A 26,822-nucleotide genomic window follows, 5' to 3' on the forward strand; every position below is an offset into this window, starting at 1 on the left:
AAAATCTGTTGCTAATTTTCCTCTCTTTGCTTGAGGAGGACTGTTGCTGAGCTAACATCCGTGCCAATCTTCCTCTATTTTATGTGGGATGCTGCCGCAGCATGGCTCAATGAGTGGTGCTGGGTCTGCACCCAGGATCCAATTCTGCAAACCCTGGGCCACTGAAGCAAAGCATGCAAACTTGACCACTATGCCATGGGGCCGGCACCTCCCTGTTAGTTTTTTTAAAATACTGACTAAGCATTGAAAAACTAGTTCCCCCAAACAGCAACACTGAGGTTCCCAATTCATCTAGCTCTCTGAGGACATATCTGATCTAATATTGAACTCATCACTGTTGAAAGTCAGTATTTGCTTGTGTGGTACCTACTATTTTCGTAAATCTCTGGAATTGTAGGGAAAGCAATGATGATTCAGGAGGCTTAGAATAATTCCTGGCACATATTAAATAAATGTGAAAAAATGGAAAAACGGAGAAATAGAGAAAGGAAGGGTTTTTTTTAAAAAAGAGGGTAGAGGGCAGGGTATAAATCCTATCAAGTTTCTGCTCTGGCCTCAGAAAATATGCCCTGTATGCTATGTAATAGCCAGTTCCAATCATTTGAGATTTCCTATGGGTCTCATGAGATATTCTGAACATTTTCCAGAGCAAAAATCTCAACTGTTCTCACAGATTTTATGGATTACAACTAAAATATGAGGAAAAAGGGAAGCTACCACTTTCAAATCACTACCAAGATATGCCTTTCCTTTTCCCCTAGTCTTTGTGTCTTAAAACAGAGACATATGTCAAGTGAAGTTAGGGGAAAATACTGCACTTATTAACCCAAAGGCGGCAGGGGGAGCAGAGCCATCGGTCATGGCATTGGCCACTTCCACCACATTTTTTATCCTTCGTTTAGGAGAGCCAACAATTAAAGAAAGAAACTTATCTTTAACCCATCTAGATGAAGAGTAGATGTGAATAAACTTAGCTCTTACATTGCTGTCCTTTTAGCTTCCAAACCACTGACCGCTCGGCAGAATGATTTGTTTTCTCCTCCACTTCCAAGTTTACATATACGGACCTAGCTTTACTCTGGAACAGAAAGGCTATTACTTAAGCTCTGTAGGTAAGCCCTTCACCTGTGTTGACAGAACTCCAGGACAGGCCAGACAAATGAATGTTCTTGTTGCTAGGACACCAGGCTGTTTCCAGGGCAGCAGGCCACTGCTATTTGCTCTTCTCCTGACTACTAGCACTATACCCCTTCCTTAAGAAATATACTTGTTTCTTTCATTATTATTGGGAAATAACATAACTGCATGGCCACAACTTCTCTGTAGCTTTCCAGGAGGACTATAATATACCAAACACACTGTGATTTGTGGAAGGGGAATTTATATATCCATACAACACCTAAGTCTTCATATGTAATAAAATGTATATGATTGTTTGAGTCATTGTTATATTTTTAGCCCACCATGTGCCACAAATGATGTGAGATAACAGCGCATATTGTTCTGAGGGCACCCCAAGATTTGTCCTAGATGTGGTCATGGAGTAACTGTCTTTTTATGAGTGTTTCAAAGACTACACATGATGGCTTCCTATGAAACTCACTATTTTTTTTTCTCCTACTAGCATCAAGTTGTCACCAAAATTGCCATCACTGCTGTCCATGACTGCTAACCAGGGCTGGGAGTAGGGTGCCTAGGTGTAAAATTTCAGGAGGCACTCACTTTCAGGGTCATGCAAGTGTCCCACTGCCAACATCTACCCAAAGGTGGTAAATACCTGAGCCAAGGGTATCAAGATCTGTGTCAAGAGCAAGTCTCCTGTTACTGATGAAATCACTAATTTCTAGGGTTCTTAAATCTCTCAACTCAGCTTTAGCTCTTCCTTCATTGTCTCCCAAGGACCCTAAGACTCAAGCATAAATCTGTGGGAACTTGGCTGGGAACAATTTAATCGACAGGCACTGCCTATTCAAAACCATCCCTCTCCCCCAACACTGACTGTCCAAGCAGGATCCTTGGCCCTCCATGTAAACAAACTTCTATAGCCTGGACACTGTTCCTTGAAAAGTGCCACATATTCACTTGGATCTTAGGTAAACAAGGTTCAGGTTCAAGACGAAACCTCAACAGCACATAATTTCCACTTTTTGGAAAGAAGCTTCACGTGATACAGTATTTATGTAATGTGGCATTAAAAGCTATTGATTGTTAGGATATCTATTAGATAACTGAGAGATTGACCCAGTAGACAAGATTATAAAACCAAACAGAATGGACTGCAAAGATATGATGACTCCCTGGAGCTACAAAACTACTTCAGAGAGAAGTTATTCTCCTCCTTTCCAAGGGTCTCTGCAGTGCCTGAAACCAGAGCTCAAAGAGCTTCCCTTCCTGTCCAGTCAGTTCATCTTTCAAATGTTCTGTTCTGGAGGTTCTCTTAGCTTTTCTTACTCTCTTTCAATCAGTGGCAAGACTCACCTAACGGTATCTGGACTCCTTTCCCAATACAAGTAACAGGCCCCGTACATGTCAAGGGGGTATAGAAAAGGGAGCAAACACTCTCCTTACTATAAAAGTTTATCCATCTGAGTAGTTAAGGCTGCTCCATTCGACTTTGCCTTGACCCAAGATTCTTACTTGCTTGACTTCAGCTGCTCTCCCGAGCATGACCACTCAAGCTCATGACATTCTAATTTAGGTTCTTATTCTCTCTTGCCTATACCGTACTGCCTCTGGTTTGTCTCTTTCTGATGTAATCAACATTATGCTCAGATCACCTCCCCTTCTCAAAAACATGAAACGGTTTCCTAGTGCAGAGGTTGACAAACTACAGCCTGTGTATCAAACCCAGCTTCCTTTTCATATGGCTTGTGAACTAAGAATGATTTTTACAGGTAAACATTTGTAATGCATTTGTTTATAGGGCACACAGACTTTGAACCCCAATTAAGTAAAAATGTGACCTGCCAAAAGAATTTCGTACAGTAGACCTATATTACAAAAAAAATACTCAGTTATTATTATTATTATATTTTGAGTTTCATTATGGAAGTTTGTTTTCTCTCTTGTTGTATAAATACTTGCATAATATCCTTGATTTTGCCCCTTGGCCTGCAAAGCCTGAAATATTTACTATCTGGACATTTATAGAAAAAGTTTGCTGAACTCTGTCTAGGCACATTCAGAGGAAATCCAAGTCCTTTAGCTTGAAGATCGGGAACCTGTATGACCTTCCTCACCCTCTTTAGAGTCTCACCCGTGATCCAAACCTGTACTTTCACTGACATTTATTATTCTACATTTTCCTGCCTGTTTTCTTTGTGCCGTTCTCTTCCCCTGAAATGTCTTTCCCCTCTCATCTCTTGATACTAAAATCCTTGCATTTCTATGAGGTCTTCCAAGATTTCCGCTGTCAGATTGTATATTCTCATCTGTTCTCCGACTGCACTATGTACCTTAAGTATCATCAGTCCTCAGCTAATTAAGGTAACAAGACTATATGTGTGTTGGAGGCAAGAATGGAGGAGGAGATAATGCAAGCTGTCACAGTCAAAGCATGGTCTGAAGTGGATTTAATGTAAATTTATTTGACTACAATTACATCTAGTATGCAGAAAGCACATTTATTACTTGCCTTTCCAGCATCCATTCACCCATCTTCTAACCACGGTCTGATTTCCATTTTCAGGCCACATGATCTGAGAGGAGCTCTACCTTCAGTATAAGATGAAGTACACGATGTTGGCTTAAGCCAATCTGGGCATTACATTTCCTTTGCCAAACTGGTTAGGGTGGACACATGACCTAGGCTGGTCCAGAGGGAATCTTGGGAACTTTGCTTGGAATACTTGGAAATATGACGTGGAAATATGCAGCTCCAGGCAATCGTCTTGCAACCAGGATGAGGGAAACTGTCTGAGAATGGAGTCAGAGTAAAGGAAGCAGAGGCAGAATTGGAGAGAGAAAAAATGAAAGCTGATAACATCTTTTGGTCCTTTATATCCAGCCACATCTGAAACTAGTCCTAACTATGGACCTCATGTTTAGCTGGCCATTTAGTTCCCTTTTTGGATTAACTACTTTGGGTGGGGGTTTCTGTCTCAAGAACCATAAAATCCTGATAAAAGAATATATTTATCATTCTGTAAGTGTCATTAAAAAGTATGACAGTGGGGCCGCCCCGTGGCCAAGTGGTTAAGTTCACACCCTCCGCTGCAGGTGGCCCAGTATTTCCTTGGTTCGAATCCTGGGTGCGGACATGGTACCATTCATCAAGCCACACTGAGGCGGCGTCCCACATGTCACAACTAGAAGGACCCACAACAAAGAACATACAACTATGTACTGGGGGGCTTTGGGGAGAAAAATAAAAAAATCTTTAAAAAAAAAAGTATGACAGTAGCACAAACATGGTGGTCTGGATGAGAGCACACTGTGAGTACATCACGCAGGATGTTAGCTGTGGTGCTCAGTGCTTCCACTGTTCTATTCTTGCCATTCTCATCTCTGCTAAGCAACCTCGCAATGTCAGGCAAGAGGTTACAAAATAAGATTTTTTTAAAAATTAAAAACAAATGAATCATTTGACCCTCATTCCATATGAAATTCAAGATAACATTTATCTACATGTAATTAGAAAGCAATGAGTTGTTACTAGGTTGACATAATGTGGCAAGTATTGTAGCGCGTAACAATATATAGAGGTTTTCACTGACATAATTTTTATGCCTTTCAAGTATAAATATACTTGTATAAATGTGGATGTATATGTACATCTATATTTACCATGTTTGATCTCAAAACTGGTTAAATCCACTGATGACTTATTGAGAATTAATTGTATTGTCTAAGTGGTACACAGGAATAATAGAAAAAGACCCTTATAACTAGAACTTGTTCTTCTTGTTATAATGGAATAACAGACTAGATTTACCCTCCCACCTTAAATAGTTAGAAAACTGAATAAAATATAGACAACAATGGTTTTCAGTCATTGGACAACAGGCAGCACAGGACAGCAGTCCCTGAGATCAGGGAACAAATGAGGAGAGAGCCCAGCTCGCACCCCAGCTCATAGACCACAACGCAGGGAAGAGGAACCCAAGTCAAGCCCAATAATCTCACTGGGTTGAGGAGCCAGAGCCAAGAGTTTGAGGAGGCCAAAGCAACTAAAATTTGTGGCAAGAAAAGCAGCAGAGAAGAGAGAGCTGTACAGAGAGAGAGTTGTTGCTCTCAGAGATTTGCAGAGAGCCCTCTTGAATTTTAGGCTGTGTGAGGAAACTGCCAAGGCTGAGGAAAGAACCACAGGGAAGGGGCAGGAGGAAAAACCCCTAGAGGATTATTTGCAAAGGACTGACCAATAGTTCTTGTTCCCACCAGCGCTGGGTAAAGTTCTCAGAAGGGCACTGTCTCAGTAGTGACGTCAAATTAGCCCTAGACTCAAGGCTGTTGTGACAAACTGACAAGGCTATTCCAAAACTTGATTGTGGTAATGATTGCACAATTGCACAAATTTACTAAAAATCTTTCAAACGTGCATGCCCAGTGGGTGTATTTTATCACACATAAATTATATCACAATAAAGCTGTTAACAAACAACCAAACACACACACACACTCTGTGGACACCCCACAGCACTGACCTCATCTTCAAATATCTTTTATAACTTGTGCCATGATTTGGGTTTGTGACTTTGTCTCTTCCATTTGACTGTTAAGTTCATCGAAGGTAAGGACTGCATTTTCATAGCTTTGTAATGTCTCCCCTGGTCAGCTGGTTTCCCCGCATATAAAAAATGTTCAATAAATATTTGTTGAGTGTTTCATGACATATTTCTTGCTTCCTAAATTTCTAGCTTCAGCTCTTCCTTGCTAGCCCAACTTTACTGCATCCCGTGTTCTACCACCACAAATACTAGAATTACGCAGCATGTTATTATTTGCCAATGAATATATTTTTTTTACACTGTTCCTGTATAAAGGCTTGTTAGGGGTCATCAAGCAGCAGGGTCTGAAGGGGCAGACAAACTGAGCAAGAGATAAGGATCGACTTGTGTTTCTTATTGCACCAAAAGTAATGAATGTAGTGCAAAAGAGGGGAGGAGAGAAGAAGATGGTGGCATTTTTAAAACATGTTGTTATATTTATTCAGACTATTCCTTCCCTTTTCCACAGGATATTTTCACTCTGAAAGGAAAAAAATGTAAGGGGACCTATTTAAACATCTGCTTTATAGCATAGAAAAGGAAAAAAATTAAATTCTTTCCAGAAACCAGAAAGTCTACAAAAGGACACACCTTGTCCCAATCAGATATCAAAACAAACAGAGAAAAATTCATAAAAACCACTTCAAATATAGCATTGCTCTGACTCAAAACTCTTGGAGAAAAAACAAAACCAAGAAAATATGACTGTTCTATGTAAGCTAAGTAAAAAATAGGGCATAACTGTGGACAAAGTCCTTTGAAACAGAGGGAAGTAGTTCTGCCACCAAAAACAAACAAATCTTGTCCTGAAGTAGTAAATAGATGAATTGCATATGCTAACATTGTCTGAAATTTACACAGAATACCAGTCACCTATCTTTGCCATGAATTATGTGACACTCCTCTTTCTCTTTTGTTTTAATTGAGGAAAACTTCTGATACACCATTTTCTCTCCTCTCCCCTTTTTCCTTCCCCCTATCCAGGGATAAACAAACTCACTTTATTAAAAAGAATTGTCAGAACTTTAAGAATGTTGTCACCTAATAAAGCTTGAGAGAAGAACTGAAAGGAAGCTTGATAAAAGAAATTTGGAAAATCCATTTCATGGAAGTTGACCCAAATGCATTAACCCTTAGCAGTGTTACCTATTGGACCCCTGTGTGCCGGAAATCTTACTCCCAATACCTCTGTACTGGCATCCTCAGTATTTAGACTCAGCACACGTTTATTACCAATCCCTTACCTTCTAGCAGAATAAACAAGGCTGACATCAGACTCCTTTGCCTTATCTCATCCTGTTGGTTTTCTGGTCTTTTTCTCTCTTACATTTTTTAAGGGGGAGAATCCATGGCAAAGTTGCTAAAGTTTTGGCAGGATCTAGATTGAAATTAGGAAAAAAATGGGATAATTGGGATTATTCTAGCCTATCTTAGTAAAGTTAGTTTGAATGGCATTTTACTTCTTAGGATTTACTCAGCTTTCCTATTTATTTACAAGGCGTTAATTATGCTATGCACTGTGACTTAAAATAATGAGATAAGAAATATAATTCATTTTCACATCAATTGACTTTATGTCACCTTTTTTGTCATCTCTCTTGCTCCATAGAATTATTAAGTAAATGAAGTTTTGCTATAAATTTTGCATGGTGTACATATCAAAAAATTGAAAAAAACAAAGCTAAAAGGTATCAGTTAAAAAAGAAAAACTAGAACCTAGGTTTAAAATATAAACTGTTTTGGGGCTCGCCTGGTGTGTAGTGGTTATGTTTGTATGCTCCACTTTGGCGGCCTGCAGTTTGCAGGTTCAGATCCCAGGCGAAGACCTACATACTACTCATCGAACCACACTGTGGCGACACCGCACATACAAAAAATAGAGGAAGACTGGCAACAGATGTTAGCTCAAGGCCAGTCTTCCCCACCACAAAACCCCAAATAGAACTATTTTAGTGTTGTTTTGCTGATTCTAATGTATGTAGTAGCTTAGCCTCTTTGCTCAATTATAATTGCATATTCTGATGTCTTGTGTCACCTGTCCAATAAACTAAAACCACAGAATTCTTCGACATCCCCACAATCTGATTATATCCACATCGGACCATACAGTTAGGAATGATCCTACAGGTAGGTGACCCCTCTTCATGGTGTATTTCAGGAGATCCAGGAATTCAGCCCTTTTTGAGTACCTTCCCCTTGTGTCAGTTGACGCTTGAAATCCCACTACATTAGTAGTAAGTAGTGGTAGCAGTAGTAGTACTAGCAGTAGTAGTAGTGACCATATATTAAGCAACTACTGTGTGCTAGACTGTGATGTATGCTTTCTATATGTTATACAAGTTAACCTAGGAATTTTTCAAGGGAGTGAGTATTTACCTCCTATTTACAGACAAAGGAAGTTAAACTCAGAGATATTAAATAACTTGTTCAAGCTTACTCAACCTATGATGGACAAAACAGGGATTTCGACAGGTGTGGGTCACTCCAAAGCTCTCTCCACTGGCCCAGAGAGCCTTTCAATGGTTAGCATGTCTTCCCATAGTTCAAGGATACAAGCATGTAGCCCACTGATTAACCCAACTTGCAGGTGTGTTCAGTTTAGCCCTCAAACAGTATAAGTCTGAAATTTTTTAACTGAGAGATTTCTCACAAAAATCTGAATTGCGAATGAAATGTCAGAAGATCTAGGAATACTGGAGCCCACACCCCCTTGGCAACAGTCTGAGGGAGCCGGGCGCTCTCTTTGAGAGAGGCCAGGGATCTCCTTTGTCCTGGTCTCCATCATCCCCCTGCTTTCCTTAAATGCCACCTGCTTTGCTCACTTACACCACCTGCCCAGCCCCTGGGACATGTGATTCGATTACCACTGCTTTAGGTTTCGGCTTTGATCCCCATAATTACCTCTGGGAAGGAACATATGAAGCCATATTAGCCATTTGTATTTTGTTGGAAATATATCTGATATGTTTATGAGAACAGAAAGGAAGAGATGGTTGGAATTAACAACTGAACAGGAGGGAAACGAGGACTAAGGGAAGGAGAGATTCTTGATGTCAAATGTAAATTAAAATGTCTGCTTCACAAATCTGCCTGGAGCTGTTTTTGCGAGGAACAGAGTTTCTTCCCTCAAGGAGAGGTGAAACCACTTGTCTGTGAGAGCCCACGCAGACAGCTCTCGCCTACACTGCTCTCTCCATGTCCTAAATAAGATTTGGCCAGATTATTTCTGGCCTTATAAAAATTCCGCAAGTTTTATTTACTGCTTAAAAATTCCAAGATCTGTTTATGTTTTTAAAAGCTTGTTTATCTTTCCCAGTAAGATTTTTAGATGCATTCAAATGAGAAAGGGAGAAATATGTTGGCAACACAGCATATTATGCCATAATGCTTCTGAATGCAAGCCACATGAGAGCAGTTTAACTTCCTTCTGGGTCTTGTATGGGGGGCAAGTCAATATAATTTGCTCTTTGAGGCTTTGATTCCATTGCACGTGACAGCCACATCAACACACTAGAAAAGGATCTGAGCTATGTTATCACTGGGAAGAGGTGGCTCAAGCATTAGTAAACAAAGTGTGTGGGCATGTGTCAGAAGGAGAGAAGACACTTTCCCACAGAACTTTAGGTGCACAGAGTATGCAGTAAAAGTATTAAGATAACACTGGATTATATTATCAGGAATACCATTTTAATTTCTTCGGTTTGGGATTTTACAATTTAGTGGGAATAGGGAGAGACTTGAAAGCATGGATAAAAAGGTAAAGATTAAATAAATAGAATTTAGAAAAAGGTTCAGAGACTGAATGTTAGGGAAGATCAGATGGCAATTGAGACGAATTCAAAATAAATGGAGTCACTATGATCAGGAGTCCTCTCCACAAAAGATTCCTAACTTGAAATATTTGATCCATAAACTTTGCGACAATAAAAGTGACTGGTTACTTCATATTAAAACAATATTTAAACATAGTTTTAGAAATCATGCTTCTAAATATTACTCACTGATCAGACTTAGAAACTATAACTTAGGGGCTACTGTCAGTGATACATGGTGGAAACCTGCTTCTCAACCTCTAAAGAAACAGTTACTTTACTCTTTATACTCGACTCACAATTAAAAACCGCACGTAATTTTACTAAAGAGACCCACTTTTAAAATCTGAAATAAAAGGCATGTGGCTACATTAAGATTTTCTTCCACATAACTGGAGAAGATCCAGAACCCTCCAGTTCAGCACGCTGGACTTAAAACCACTTCTACCTTTGAAACCTATCATGGCTAGCTGCACTCTGTACGCAGGATCACAGTCATCACCTCCTTGTTTTCTTTCCATTGCCTTTCTTAACCCTGGCTGCATCTTGTGCATATCCCATTGGTGGTAATAACAGTGTTTGAGGGTCCAAGAGAACATTGTGAAATACCAGCATTGCAGCAACTGCCTATTTGACAGGTGTGAGTAATAAATAACAAACGCAGTAAACAATAACTGTATGTGAATGTATTGCTTGTACCTGACACAGAAGTCACATCCTTATTGGGGCAGACATTGTTTGAGGTCGGGGAAGCTAGTATTCAAGTGCCAAATCTGCTATTACACCAAAACTTGTATATCGAATAATTTCGTGAACAATTAGAGCCATTTTAAAATAAGGACTTAAGCCTATAGTTTGGAAATGTAGAGTATTATCTCTTAAATGACATGGCTTTATCAATGATAAAGTTTGTTGTTTTTTTAACCTTGCAGTATCTGGTTTAAAAAAACCCAAAGAAGAAAGTAAAAGAGGAGAGGAAAAGTAAAGTTGGGTCAGTCCAATGTTAGATTGATAGTTTCACATTACCACTATTATTATTATGGCTGGAACAAAATTTTGCATTATCAAGAATTTTATTTTACATATAGGAAGGCAAACTTCAACTTTTATGAGTCTTGGTTTGAACACTTTAATTTCTATATCCTTCAGGATTTGTGCACAAAAGCCTCTGTTGGCATGTTCTTGGGAGACCACTATCTTGCTAGACTCCAAGATATCCAGTTTACTCATTCTTCAAGATCCAACTCAAAGAAAAGATAGAAGTACAAGAATACTCCTCACAGTATTACCCACCATAATCAGAAGTTAGAATCAACCTAAATATCCTACAGTAGAGGACTAATTAAATGAGAGATGGTACTTTCTTATTCTGGAATACAGTGTAGCCATCTTTATCGTTTTGGTTAGTTAACGATATGGGAACATGCCCATGACGTAATGTTGATTGAAAAGAATGGAAAACAAAGCTGTGTATAGAAATATGAACTCAATTCATATACATGCACACGAAGAAAGTACTACAGAATGTTAACAGTGGTTTTCACTGGGTAATACAGTGTTAAGTGATTTTTCTTTTCTGCTGCTGCCAATCCTCCTGTTTTTACTGAGGAAAACTGGCCTTGAGCTAACATCCATGCCCATCTTCCTCTACTTCATATGTGGAACACCTACCACAGCATGGCTTGCCAAACGGTGCCGTGTCCACACCCGGGATCTGAACCGGCAAACCCCGGGCCGCTGAAGCAGAACATGTGCACTTAACCACTGTGCCACCCGGCCGCCAAAATTTTTATTTTCTTTTAGAAACTTTTCTATATTTTTAAAATTCTCTACAATACATTTTTTTCACTTTCACAATTAAAAAGAAAGCCAATAAATGATATTATAACTTTTAAAGATCCAACTCAAATGTTTCCTGTCTGAGGCCTTCACCAACAGGTGTTATTTGTTCCCCCTCCATGTTCACATAACACTTAGTACATATCATCCCTAACCATTCTCCACTCTGAGCCAGAACGACCTTCCTAAAAAGTAAATCCTTTGACCCAGCAATTCTACTCCTAGGTATGTACCCAAGAGAAATGAAAACACACGTTCATTCAAAAACTTGTATATAAACGTTCATAGCAGCGTTATTCATAATAGCCAAAACCTGCTCATAACCCAAATATCCATCAACTGATGAATGGATAAATAAAATGTGGTATATCTTTATAACGGGTGGTGAGCAAACCATTATATGTCTACATCCTAATGTCCAGAACCTGTGAATATGTAATATTACATGCAAAGGGGAATTAAAGTAACAAATGGAATAAAGATTGCTCATCGGCTGACCTTAAAATAGGGAAATTGTCTTGGATTATCCACGTGGCCCCGCTGTAATCATAAGGGTCCTTAAAGTGGAAGAGGGAGGCAGGAGTGAAAATTGGAGTCATGCAATGTGAGAAGGACTCAGCCTGCTGTTGTTGGCTTTGCAGCTGGAGGAAGGGGGCCATGAGTTAAGGAATGCGGGCAGCCTCTAGAAGCCGAAAAGGCAGGAGACTGATTCTCCTCTAGAGCTTCCAGAAATGAATGCACCCCTGACAGCACCTTGATTTTAGCCCAGTGACATCACTGCCAGACTTGTGACCTACGGAACTGTGAGAGAATAAATTTGCATTGTTGTAAGCCACTAAGTTTGTGTTAAACAGTTAACAGCAGCGACAGAAAACTAAAACAAATGGAATATTATTTGACAATAAAAAGCAATGAATACTGATTCATGCTACAACATGGAGAAACCTTGAAAACATGAAGCTAAGTGAATGAATCTAGTCACAGAAGCCCACATATTGCATGATTCCTTTTATATGACGTGTCCAGAAGAGGCAAATCTGTAGACACAGAAAGACTAATGGTTGCCTATGGCTGGGGGCAGGGTGAGGAAGTGACTGTTAATGAGTATAAAGTTTCTTTTGAGAGATGAAATAATCTAAAATTGTATGTGGTATGGTAGCACAACTCAGTGAATATGCTAAAAACCGTATGGTATGTAAACTATATCTCAAGAAAGTATATATACACACATATACATGTATGAATATATATACATACAAGTGTGCATGCATTCTCTGCTGCAGAAACTTCGATGGTCTGGACAAAATGCAAACCCTTAGAACAGTACACACACACACACCCACACACACACACACTTCATTATCTGGCCTCTCTTCATCCCAGTTGCATCTCTTGCCATTTTCCAATATGTACACCAGGATCCAGACACAGAAAATAATTCGCAGTTTTCTTCATCTTTGTACCACTGCAAAAGCTGCTTTTCTGCCTAGAACACCCTTCTCCCTCTTCTTCCTGTTAGTTTTTCAGAACTCAGTTTAAATTGCACCTATGAGAAGCTTTTCCTGCACCATCCCATAAGGTTAGGTTAGGTACCCTTTGGTAATTTCTTCTGTATTTGTCTGTTTCCTTTATTAGACTATGAACCCTTGAAGTCTTATGTCATTCTTAATAGCTAGTATAGGAGCTGGCACATGCTGGTACTAAATTCATTCAAAAATATTTGCTAAGGAATTAATATCTCAATTATAGTAGCCCCTGTATTGTATTACAAATTGTTTGTATCCTTATCTCTTAAACAGATTGTGAGCTTCTCACTCTTCTTTATCTTTGTATTCCTCAGACAATACAATTGCAAGAAAATAACAGATGTTCTACAATAGAATGGATGGATGGATGTTATACATAGTCACTTTTAGGCCTCTTAACAAATTTATTGTTTGCGACTACCCAGAAAACAGTTAAGCCTTGGTTACTGCATTTTTTTAGGACACTGACATTTTAATGGCTTTCTGAAAGCCCCAAATGGGTTTTTTTTAAATGGAAGCATACACTGCAAGTGTGATTTAAATATATAGAAATATATCAATAATTTAGTTTAATTCATAAAGAAATATTTCATTCTATAGAGAAATATAATTTGTAAAGTAATCGGCTCAAGTTGATTAAAACTCACACATGGTTAAAGTAATTTAACAATTGACCATCTTTCCCCAACAGACAGTAATTCTAAACAATCTGTCTTTGTTTGTAGGATATGATTGAAATCCCCAGCAGCAAATAGAATTCACTTGTCCATTATACTAACACAAAGGCAGTTAGAATGTGCATGCCTGGTAAGTATTAAGCACCGACATTCAGGGGTCGGGTGGAACAGTATTTATAAACTCAATCAGTCTTTATTACAGAAGCAACAGAAAATACTTTTACAGAAATAATCTCTATGCTCATCATATCACAGATGGTTCATATAGTTCAAATCTTAATGGCCACATTTGATTGATCAAATGTATTTTCTATATAAGATAATAAAATGTTAACTTTTTTTGGTGAGGAAGATTGTCACTGAGCTAACATCTGTGGCAATCTTCCTCTACTTTGTATGTGGGATCCTGCCACAGCATGGCTTGATGAACAGTGTGTAGGTCAGCACCCAGGGTCTGAATCCAGGAACCCCAGGCCACTTAAGTGGAGCACATGAACTTAACCACTATGCCACCCGGGCTGGCCCCATAAAATGTTAATTTTGAAAGCATTGCAAATGACAGTTGGTTCTGGAAGATTTATGGGAAATAATCATATTATATACCCACTTACAGATGAGGAAACCAGGGCACTGAAATGCTAAATGACTTGCTAAAAGTCACATCAATAAAAAGTGGCAAAGTCCAAGCTGGTACCAAAGTGTTCTGGCTTTAAATCCAGTGTTCTTCCCGCTGTACCATGCTGCCTGCATCTTTTCAAGACTTGTGTTGGGAATCTAAAGTTATTTGAATTGAGAGATTATAAAGAAGGATATGTGTACTCCCCACCGCCAGCTCATGTCTGTTGATTTAGAGTCCAATGACCATCTAACTTAATGATGTGAGATGCCAGAGTAAATGGGTCGTCCCCAAATTTGGATTTCACAGACATTTCTCCCTGACCTCATGGACTGAAGTAGGCCCTTTGCTCCTGGGTTGGCCATGACACTGCTCCCAGACACTCAGAAGTGAGCAACAGGGGCTTAAAGGGAGTGAGCCGGTCTTTAAAAAGTTGTTCCTCCGGACTTGACACTGGCTAGATCCATACCAGCTTTCATAGGACACGTACTAATTTATTGAGTATTTACTGTGACCCGTCATTGCACTAAGTGTTTTACACATTTTATCTCATTTTGGTTTATCCCCACAATAATTGAGTGAAACGTGTACCATTCTTCCATCTAATTTTACAGAGGAGGAAACTACAACTTAAGGGAGAGTAAGTAATTTGCTCAAGATCATGAGGCAGCAAGAGTTGGATGCAGAATTTAATCCCAGAGAGTAAGACTGCAGAGCCAGTCTATTAGCCAGTCCATTTGAACTTGAAAATTGTTGAGGCTGTTCAAACTGCTACACTCACACCTTCTATTATTGGGCCCAGCAGTTAAGACCTTCATAAAGGTTTTGTGTAGTTCAGACTAATTGGTTACAAAACAAATAGTAGAAGTAAGACATATTTTGGGCTAAGAAAAGTTCTCTAAGATTTAATGTGATAATAGACTATCACATAGCAATGAAAAGGAATGGACTACTTACATGCAACAACACAAATGAATCTAAAAAGCATTATGCCAAGTGAAAGAAATCAGATTCAGAAGACTTCATACTGCATGATTTTATTTATTTATTTACTTTTGGTGAGGAAGATTGGCCCTGAGCTAACATCTGTTCCAATCTTCCTTTCTTTTGAATGTAGGATGCCACCCTAGCATGGCTTGATGAATGGTGCGTATGTCCTTGCCTGGGATCCAAACCTTTGAACACTGGGCCACCACAGTGGAGGTCATGAACCTAACCACTACACCACCGGGCTGGCCCTGTATGATTTTATTTATATGGCATTCTGAAAAAGATAAAACGATAGGGACCAAAAATACATCAGTGGTTACTAGGAGCTGGAGATGGAGGGAGGGGTTAACTACAAAAGAGAACAAGGGAACTTTTGGAGAGGATGAAAATATTCTGCATATATTTGTCAAAATTCTTATGATGTGCACCTGAAGGGGTAAATTTACTGTGCATAAATTATAATTCAGTAAACCTGACTCTAAAAAAAACAGTGGATAAATAGAGTCTCTAAAGCAGTGCTTGTCAAATCTCCATTAGTGGGCTTTAAGCATCAGTGAGTTGTGAACTCAATTTAGTGCGTTGTGTCTGGAATTTTTAAAAAGTGCAATTGGGGGCCGGCCTGGTCGGTCGGTGGTTGGGTTCACGTGCTCCACTCTGGTGGTCCGGGGTTCGCCGGTTTGGATCCTGGGCGCCAACACACACACTGCTCGTCAGGCCATGCTTTGGCAGCATCCCTCATCTGGAGTGGAGGAGGATTGGCATGGATGTTGGCTCAGGGACACTCTTGCTCACCCCACCCGCCCAAAAAATATACATAAACAAGAGAAATAAAAAAGTAAAGACGAATTTTTTTAATGTGAAATAGAATAGAATAGAAAATATGAGAGTCATTGCACACAGTAAAAGGAGTATTCTTAATGAAACACTTGCTGCAGTTTTGTATACACGTCTGTATTATATTAATATATCAGGAAACAGAAACCACTGTCTCTGTGTTTTTAACAGAGGGGCTTTAATACAGGAAACTGGTTACACAAATAATGAAAAAGCTGAGAAGCCAAAGGGGAAGGTGAGGCAACCCAGAGTCGGCAATGGCAGAGACCACTGATGCCTTTAGATTGGAGGGTCAGACAAGGTAACAGTGTTGCTGGTCCCAGAGCTGGGGTCCTCCAGCAGAAACTGAAATCATAGGGGGGCCTTTTTGGCTGAAGCTGGAGCCAGAGAGGAGACGGCCACTGTCAAAGATACAGTAGAGGCAAATAAAGACGGGGAGAATCATCCTAGCTTTTCCATTCCTCCCACCCTCCAACATCATGGTGGGCCACGCACTGGTGGGGCCTAGCCAGAAGTCAGTTAAGATGCCTGGGAAGGTCAGAAATACAGCTTGTTGGGATCAGCATCCCTGTGACACAGCAGAAGAAGAGCAAGGAATACAGTTGCGAGCAAACAGCCCAAGTCTGGCACAGCTGCGAAGCAAAACATAGTTCGAACTGAGGGTCAGATTCTAAAAGGTTTAAAAGCCATTGCTTTGGAGGGCAAAGCTATTCTCTATTTTATGCCATGTTCTCTATATACAGAAAGAATAAAATCATACTTTTGACCATTAGAGGATGCCAAATTTTGCCCTTTTTGATGTGTTTGAAAAAGGCAGTTTTGAACTTAAAAAAGTCAGATTGGGAGACTAAGCCCCTTCCCTCGTTAGTCTTGGAGTAGTCATACAAAGTTCTCTTAGTAAAGAAGACAGAACTCCTAGCAGATGCAGGTGAAATTTAGACTAGAGACAACAGAGCAGGAAGAAGGTATACAAGCAGCAAACATGCAAACGAAGGAACCCAATGCTCCTCTTTGACAGCATACAAGGAAAATAATAGCAGTTAAAAATTGGAAGCTGGAAACCAAATTGCCTCTGTCAGCAGCTATCTATGCAACAGCTCTATAAAATTGCCTGGATCCACAAAGAATAGCAGCCAAAATTCATCAACACCACCTTCCTCTTGACTTTGATGCCCATTCACTTCTTCTGGTTTCCAAGCTTTGACCTGGAATTATTTGGGGTTCCTGATCCCATGAAATGGCTCTGCAGGCTCCCTCATCGAATCATACCTAATCCTTGAAACTTTGTGCTTAAAAACATGCCAGTGCCTATTTTGGGGCTTCTCTATCTATACCAGTTGTGCAGGAACAATGTATTTCAATCCATTTCTTTTCTGTCTCTTCTCCTGCAGTTATTTTTAAATAGGGTTTGGGTACTATCGATTTAAACTTAACTGTATCATTATCGAGAGTTCTTTTTAAAGGGAAAGAATAGTCATTGAATGAATGGATGGATGGATGGATGGATGGAAGAAGGCAAAGTGAGTGAGTCTCAGTTTTCAGTTTCAGCCAGGCTGATGGTGGTGCTCAAGCCAGTTTCCTGGTTCTGACTTGACCTGCAGTTTAAAAACACAAGAACGCCCCTGTGCTGCCATCTAGTGTTGGCATAACCCACGTGTAGGAAAAGTACTTGTACAAAAACAAGCTTGAATGCAAAATGGCAGTGAATATCACAATTCTTTTTCTGCTTCCAGCTGCTTATGATTGCCTCTCCTCATTTCACCTTTTTAAAATACACGTACAGAGAACATATGCAGGATTGTATAAACAGATGTCACTAGTTCAGGCACCATGTGGTGGGGTAGGTCCTCTAGGTACGATAAACGCCAAAGGTCTGCGTGTATTTTGAGACAGTCACTGGGCCCATGGCTTTTTAAAAAATGCGATAACCAGCTATTTTCTTTTTTCGAGGAAGATTAACCCTGAGCTAACATCTGCAATCAATCCTTCTCCTTTTGCTGAGGAAGACTGGCTCTGAGTCAAGATCTGTGCCCATCTTCCTCTATTCTATATGTGGGATGCCTGCCACAGCATGGCTTGACAAGCAGTGCATAGGTCTGCACCCGGGATCCGAACCAGCAAACCCCAGACTGCCAATGCAGAGTGGGTGAACTTAACTGCTGCACCACCGGCTTGCCTCCCAGCTATTTTTAAGAGAAAACATGATAATTTTATTGTTTCCGTACTTCAGTTTCAATGATGACTCTCTTTAAAGAACATAGTTTTTGTTTTCTGTACAAGCTCTAACATCTTAACTGGTAAAAACCATCTATCTCAGTATATAATTATGTAAAAATAAAATAAAATGATTGCAAAGTTTAGGAAACCAGGAGTATAAACTAAGGACTCCATGTAATAATGAATTGTATCCTATAATAAAGTTATCTTGGCTGAAGGGAGTTGAGATTGAAACAGGCCAGCCTAAGATGTAGGGAAACACCTCCCTCAAGGACCTTATGTTTGCTTTCCATGGTATGTTTGTGGACTGTCAAACATGTGCTCAGGCATATTTCCACATTTGAATGGAAAAGAAGTTGAACTCTCTTCACAATTCGACATTCTGATGGGCTCCGGGGTTGGGGGTGGGGAATATCACAGGAGCCAGAGCATGAAGAATATAAAAGCCCTTAGAGGAATCCTCATGAGTCTTGAAGAAGTCTGGAGGGTGGGCCAGGCTGTGCATCAATCTACTCAGACTTTCAACTGATGGGACAAGGCCCACGAAATTATGGACTTTATTACTTAAAGTCCACCAATTTAAGTGTTAATCTCATCCAAAATACCCTCACAGAAACATCTAGAATAACGTTTGATCAAATATCCTGTTTGGGTGTCCTGCAACCCAGCCAAGTTGAGACATAAAATTAACCATCACATGTACCTTGGTGTGGACTTATTTTTACTCGTTGTGTTGTGCTCTCAATGGACTCTTTTAATCTGTAGACTCACGTGTTTCTGTTCTGAGAAATTTTATTGAATCTTTTCTTTGAACGCTCTCATACATTTTCTTTATTTTGTATTTCTGGAACTCCTGTTATTAGGACATTAGGTCTAGCTGGACCGCCAATGTTTCTGTCTGCTTTCCCTATTTTTCATCTGCTTGTCTTTACCTTATTTTCTGGAAGATTTCCTTAATTTTTTCTTTCAACACTTTTATTGAGTTTTAATTTTTGTTACCACATTTTTAGCTTCAAGGGTTTTTTTTTCTCCTTTGAGAGAACTCTCCCCTCTTTCAAAACGGTATCTTGTTGTTGTTTCATGTGGCAATATCTTTTTTTTTTTTATCTCTCTCAGGATATTAATAGCAGCATTTCTTTTAAAAAGTGTTTTCTCTTGCAAGGTTCATTTCCTTCAAGTTACTTTTCTTTGTTTATTTCTTTGGTTTCTGTTTCATACTGGGAACTCCCTCAGATGTCTGGTGTTTTCCTGTGCTCAAGAGTGGGGAACTAAAAGCTGCTTGCAGGCTCAAAGGGAGGGCGGCATGTGTTGAACGGAACTTCATATCGGGGTGATCTGGTGAGACTCTAGAGTTGCGAGCCTCCACTGTCACTATTTTAGATCTGTTTTACTGGGCTGGTCAATCTTCAAAGTAAACTCTTCTCATCTCCTTTCTTAGGGCCAGGGTCTCTGGTTGCTGACTGGGAGAAGAGGCCAAGGTGTCTCAGGATCCAGACGTGGATGCTTCCTGAATCTCCATTTTCGGTACTATATCCTCCACTTTCAGTCGTGCTTGGTGTCCTCTGTTTTTTTTTTTTTTTTTTAAAGATTTTATTTTTTCCTTTTTCTCCCCAAAGCCCCCCAGTACATAGTTGTATATTCTTCTTTGTGGATCCTTCTAGTTGTGGCATGTGGGACGCTGCCTCAGCGTGGTCTGATGAGCAGTGCCATGTCCGTGCCCAGGATTCGAACTAATGAAACACTGGGCTGCCTGCAGCGGAGCGCACGAACTTAACCACTCGGCCACGGGGCCAGCCCCTGGTGTCCTCTGTTTTAATCTCTCCTGAGAATAAACCCCCCGGCTCTCACCAGGCTGACGAGGAACAGAGAGCAGCTGCAGAGTGCGGAGGAGAGCTGAGGTCCAATTACTTACTCTCAACCGATAGACCTATTTTCAGCCTCTCTCCTCTCCACTTCCCTGCTTCCACAGGCGCCAGGTGCTGCTCCTACCTGCGCCAGCTGGGCATCCTGCGGTGTAAATGCGAGTGAGCGTCAACTTTCCCTGCTGCAGACTTGAGATTCTAGTTTGGGGGGGTTGCTAAGCCCTTCATCTCCCTGTTTTCTATCTCCAAAATCTTGCTACTATTGCCTCCCTTCCTTTTTCTGTCCATCCTTTATGACAATTGCTTCACTGTTGTTTTAGTGGGGTTGTGAGAAGGAGCAAAAATAGATGCCCCTGTGTAATCCATGGTCTTCACCTGGAAGGCCTTCTGGGGGATCTTTAGAAATAATTTCTGTTTATGAAGTTTCTATTCATTGTAAAATTCTTTAAAGAGTTTTGAAGCACATTTCAGATGTATTTTTTTCTGTAGTCAAACATAATTAACTTTGTGTGTATGATTTCTTTCATTTTTTCCAAACGTAAGAAGTCTTTTTCCTACATTAAGATTAGGTAAACATTTACTTAGATCTGTCCTAGGTAAAATTTCCAAGTAGCCATGGGGTTTTTTTTGGCACCAGCTCTCAATCCTCTGTTGGTGACAATGTCTTATCCCTCCTTCTGGAATGTCCCCAGTGACTTTCAGAATCCCCGCGATGCCATCTGTTCACTAACATTCTCAGCCGCAGTCTCTTCTTCCCTTCATGGTAGCTCTCTCTGCTTCAGGCCTTTCCTAATCCCTTCCATCACATCAAAACCCTGTCCAGGGTCTTATTCCATTATACTCTGCTCTGTCTCGGCTAACAGAAAGTACCAAGAACTGTTTTAGAGGAACTTTACATTCGGTATTGATTTAATCCTTACTGCTGTGACAGATATTATTAGTCCCATTTCATAGATGAGTAAATTGAGGTGTGGAGAAGTTAAGCCTCTCTTGTCTAAGGTCAGAAGGCCAGTAAGTCAAAGAAGATCTGCCATACCACAGCTTCTAAGCTCTGCACACAGTCTCCCTACACTAGAAATACTTACTGTGCTCTCTCTCACAATAGGATATTGAAAAAGTTTTAATGGCTGTTTTTAAGACAATAATACTTTGACCTAAATAGTGAGTCTAATAGTGAAATTTTTGATACAGCAGAAGTTTTAGGCAGTGGGGCCTCTCATGGCCATTTAGGGCTACCTTTTCCTCCCATCCACCCCTGTGGAATGCAGCGTCAATTTGGCATTTTTAACATTGTAGTTCAAGATTATAAAAATAAAGCCATCTATGACCGTGAAAAACTCTGCAGGAGCTACGTTACAAACCACAGCACTCAGCCAAGAAAGACTACCTTTTAAGCAGTGTATTTAGATACTCTGAAGTGTTATTAGACACTTGGGTCCATTCTCTGTTTCACTCCGTGTTTTTCATTTCAAAGAAGGATTTTTATTCTTCATGGAAACAAGTGATATCAAAATCACGAGGCATCTTCTCTGATTATTTCCATCTAAGGTTATATAAACACACAGTATTTATGATTTAATACACATTTTTTATCCTTACTGGGCTAAGTTGGTTTCCAAGAAAGAATAGCAGAGGATTCTTGCTCTTCTCCAGGATTCAGTATTCTCTCTCCTGTAACGCTCAACACTCAGCTCTTCCCCTCTGACACCAAGTTGGTCAGCACCCGCAGTTTCTCTTTCTCTCTCTCTCACACACAGACACACACACACACACACACACACTTATTAAAGGACTACTATGCGCCTTTTGTGTGATATAAAAATGAATAAGACAATGACCCTCTCTTTAAGGAGCTCATGGTCTAGAGAAGAGAAACATAAACACTATAATACGATATACAAGAAAAATGTTTTTTTTAATCCATTCCTCTGGAGAGAAGAATATGAATTTTTTCTCTTATACTTTCAGACAAAGAATAGAGGTTTCAGACTCCTCGGTTCCCCTGCCTCAAATAAAAAACCTGGATCTTCACATACCCCTGCCTTCTCCTCTCTGTAAATGGCATTCTGGCTGCAGTTTTTTAGGCCAAAAACTTGTGCCATTGATGTCCACATCTGCCCCTCCTCTTTGCCCCAATCCAGTCTGTCAGTAGGTCCTGTCAGCATGCCGTGCAGAATGCACTAGCAGCCAGCCCCTTTGACGGCAGCCTCACTACTCTAAGCACTGTCATTTCTTCCTTGGACGATGACAGTACTTCCTGAGTGGACTCTGCTTCCATTGCTTCCATTTTTGCTCCATGACGATCTATTCACAGAGCATTCAGAGAGCTTTTTGTTTTAAAAGTGCACATCAGCTCCTGTTTCATCCATAACGGAGTAACAGGGTCTGGATTTACCTTCCTCCATAACTAGAAAACTGGACAAAATATAGCTAACAACTGTTTTCAGACATCAGATAACTGGAGGCACAGGACTGTTATCCTGAGAGAAGGGAAACAGCGAGGAGGGCACTGGGATTGCCCGGGGCAGCTGAGGCTGTGTTCAGGCTTTGCGGAAGCTGCAGGGATCCAAACAAATCACAGAGGGCTTTCTGAACTGAAGAGGTAGAGATCAGAGTTTGGGGAGGCCAAGGCAGCTAGAATTTGTGGAGCATCCTTTTTTGAAAAGACTTTATTTTCCATGTTGAATTACCCAGGTTCCTGTGTCACAAGTCAACTGACTGTGTGTGTGGATCTATTTCTCGACTTTCAGTTTCAGTTCCCTTTATCTATTTATCACTCATTACATCATGACCACACTTGGTTCCTATAGCCTTAAACAAAGCCTTGTTATAAGGTGGTGTATGTCTTTCAGCTTTGTTCTTTTTCAAGATTGTTTTGGCTATTCTAGGTCTTTTGCATTTCCACAAACTTTTTAGAATCAGCTTGTCAATTTCTAGAAAAAGTTTTTTAGAATTTTGATTGGAATTGTGTTGAAGTTACAGATCACTTTGGAAGACTACTAATCTTAACAATATTGTGTCTTCTAATCCATGATTATGATATAACTCTCCATTTACTTAGATTTTCTTTAATATCGCCTATCAAGGTTTTGCATTTCTCAGTGTAGAAGTCTTGCACAATTTTTGTAAGTTTACTCTTAAGTATTTTATATTTTTGATGCTATTGTAAATGGTATTTTAAAATTTCATTTTCCAATGATTTGTCAGTAAACAGAAATATAATTGATTTTTGTATGTTGACCTTATAACCTATGACCTTGTTAAATTCATTTATTAGAACTATTAGTTTTTTCATACATTCATTTTGATGTTTCTATATAAATAATCATATCATCTGTGAATAAAGACAATTTTACTTCTTCCTTTCTATTCTTTAATTCCATTGTGGCCAGGGAACATACTTTGTAAAATTTTAATATTTCATGAGTCTTGTTTTATGGCTTAGCATGTGGCCAGGTTGGTGATTGTTCCAGACACATTTTAAAGACGTTTTTCCATTGTCTTCTGGCATCCATTGTTTCTTGTGAAATATCATTTCCCTGATAGATCATTGTCTCTTTATTTGAGTTTTTGTTGCTGCACTGTGATTGTTGTGATTTTCTTGTATTTATCTTGTTTGGAATTTGTTGAGCTTCTTGAATATGCAAATAGATTATTTCCAATAAATTTGGGGAAGTTTCAACTATTTTTTCTCCTGGTCTTTTTTGGTTCCATTGTCTGTCTCTTTTCATTCTGGGACTCAAATTATACTCATGTTACACCACTTAAAAGGTCCCACAATTTGTTGAGGCTCTGTTCATTATTTGAAATCTTATATCTCTTCCTTTTTCATAACCTGTAATTCCTAGTGGTCTTTCCTCAAGTTCACTTATTGTGGTGGTTGTGAGAATTGCCTTGCAGGTCATTAGCTACTAGGAGCATAACTGATGTAGGAGCTGCAACATTCTGAAATTCATCACTGTGTTTGTGCTGAGGCCACACTTCCCACGGGCTGCTGCCAGTCAAACACTGAGAGTGGCAGAGGTTCTAAGGACTTCTGTGATGGCTGACTTTGGCTTGAGGACTCCCTATTGGCCTTCCTGCACTTTCCTTAGAGTGCAAGACACTTATCCTTCCCTTCTCCTCTCCTTCACTCCAGGTCAGACTTGCAGTGTGATCTAATAGCTATCACAGCCTTTCCCAGTCCCCTCCTCACTTTCTATTAAAAGCATTTCCCTGAATAAAAGCCTTTTACGTTTGATCCATTGTTAGTGTTTGCTTTGACACTAGTCTAAGTCTAGTGTCTGCTTCTAAGAAGAAGGAATTGGCCACAAAAACCCTATGAATAACAACAGAGCATGTCTGATATAGTGCCACAAGGTGAGAGGATGGTGCAAAAGAACCAGGCAGGGTTCCACTCTGCTGCCCACAGGGTCACTACAAGTCAGAATTGACTCAATGGCACTAACAACAACTTTTCAGTTACTGAATATATGTTTGGCTCTTTTTTATAATCCCCATTTCTCTGTTGACATTCCCCATCTATTATTCAGTCATTATTCCAGTATTTTTCATCAGTTCCTTAACGGAGGCAAAAAGCCAAATTTACGATAGTAGACAAGCAAGATTTTCGTCTAAAATATAATTGGAAAGGGGCAAATATGTCAAATGTCTTTGACTTTGAGAAGTTCAAGATTTTAATCCAGCAATTCCACTTGTGGGTATGTATCTGAAGATAATGAAATCACTATCTCAAAGAGATATCTGTGCCCCCATGTTCACTGCAGCATTATTCACAATAGCCAAGACATGGAAACAAGCTAAGTGTCCATTGATAGGTGAATGCATAAAGAAGATGTTTTATATATATATATATATATATAAAATGAGATATATATATATAATGATATATATACATATTTAGTGAAATATTATTGTCATGAAAAAAGGAAATCCTTCCATTTGTGACAAAATGGATGAAAATTGGCATTAGGCTAAGTGAAACAAGTCAGACAGAGAAAGATAAATACTATATGATCTCACTTATATGTGGGAATCTAAAAGAACTGAAGTCATAGAAACAGAACAGATTGGTGGTTGCCAGAGGTGGGGGTTAGAAGGTGGGGGAAATGGGTGAAGGTCATCAGAAGGTACTAACTTCCAGTTATAAGAAAATAAGTTCTGAGGATGTAATGTACAGCATGGTGATGCTAGTTTACAGTACCGTGTTATATATTTGAAAGTTTCTAAGAATAGACCTTAAAAATTCTCATCATAAGAAAATAAATTGTAACTATATGAGGTGATGGATGTTAACTAAACTTATTGTGGAAATCATTTTACAATATATACCTATATCAAATCATTATATTATACACCTTACATGTATACAATGTTGTATGTCAATTATATCTCAATAAAACTGGGGAAAAAAGAAATGAGAATCAAGAAATAAACTTGTTTCTGAAGACAAGAAAAAGATTTAAAAGTTTTTCTTTAGGGGTCGGCCCCGTGGCTGAGTGGTAAAGTTCGCACACTCTGCTTCGGTGGCCCAGGGTTTCACAGGTTTGGGTCTTGGGTGTGGACATGGCACTGCTCATTGGACATGCCACAACTGGAAGGACCCACAACTAAAAATATACAACTATGTACCAGGGAGATTTGGGGAGAAAAAGAAAAAATAAAATCTTTGAAAAAAAAGTTTTTCTTTAATTCTAAGGAATATTATTAAATATAACACAGCTCATTTTAATTGACTAGGAATGCATGTCACAATGTTTTAGAAAAGATGCCATCTTTTCTGGAACAAAAAACTGTCAAGTGATAGTATTGACGTCATGTAAGATGTTAGTTAATATTAGGGGAAGCTGGGTGAAGGATATATGGGTATTCTCTGAACTATTTTTGTAACTTTAAAAACTAATATGTTAGGGGCCGGCCCGGTGGTGCAGCAGTTAAGTTCACACGCTCCGCTTCTCAGCTGCCCAGGATTCGCCGGTTCGGGTCCTGGGTGTGGACATGGCACTGCTTGGCACACCATGCTGTGGTAGGCATCCCACATATAAAATAGAGGAAGATGGGCACGGATGTTAGCTCAGGGCCAGTCTTCCTCAGCAAAAAGAGGAGGACTGGCAGTAGTTAGTTCAGGGCTAATCTTCCTCAAAAAAAAAAAACTAATATGTTAGAAATTAAGACATAAAAGTGCAAATCTGTTTCAAAACTACATAGAAATTTGGTTTAGTGTATTCTATTTGTTTAGTGAACCAGAAAATTAAAGCAGTGGACATCTATTGCTTTTTTGTCTGCCCTGTAATCCCTCCTTTTGGGAATTGGCCTTCCCCAACTCCATGTGATTCTTTTTTTTGTGCACCTATGTTCACAGCATTACTCACAATAGCCAAAAGGTGTAAACCACCCAAGTGTCCATCAACGAATGAATGGATAAACAAAATGTGGTCTATACATACAATGGAATACCATTCAGCCCTAGAAAGGAAAGAAATTCTGAACATGCTACAACACGGACGGAACTTGAGGACACTATGGCAAGCAAATAAAACCAGCCACAAAAAAAGTGAACACCGCATGATTCCACTTAAACAGGGTACTAGAATAGGTCAATTCATAAAGGCAGAAAGTAGAATGGTGGTTGCTAGGAGTTTGAGGAGGAAAGAATGTGCAGTTGTTGTTTTGTGGGGGGAGAGTTTTAGTTTTACAAGATGAAAATAGTTCTGGAGATGGGTGCTGGTGATGGTTTCACAACAA

The 26,822-nt window shown here is 39.6% G+C and overlaps 1 long non-coding RNA gene across 1 annotated transcript; it reads left to right on the forward strand.

Moving 5' to 3' along the window:
* Positions 1-19,444: 19,444 nt before the first annotated feature.
* On the forward strand, positions 19,445-24,686 carry LOC139045773 (uncharacterized). Its single transcript, XR_011504865.1, has 3 exons — positions 19,445-19,554; positions 19,655-19,740; positions 19,833-24,686. It is a non-coding gene; the product is annotated as an uncharacterized lncRNA (long non-coding RNA).
* Positions 24,687-26,822: the final 2,136 nt, after the last annotated feature.

The sequence above is a fragment of the Equus asinus genome, chromosome 7, assembly GCF_041296235.1.
Source record: "Equus asinus isolate D_3611 breed Donkey chromosome 7, EquAss-T2T_v2, whole genome shotgun sequence".
Taxonomy (NCBI): Eukaryota; Metazoa; Chordata; class Mammalia; order Perissodactyla; family Equidae; genus Equus; species Equus asinus.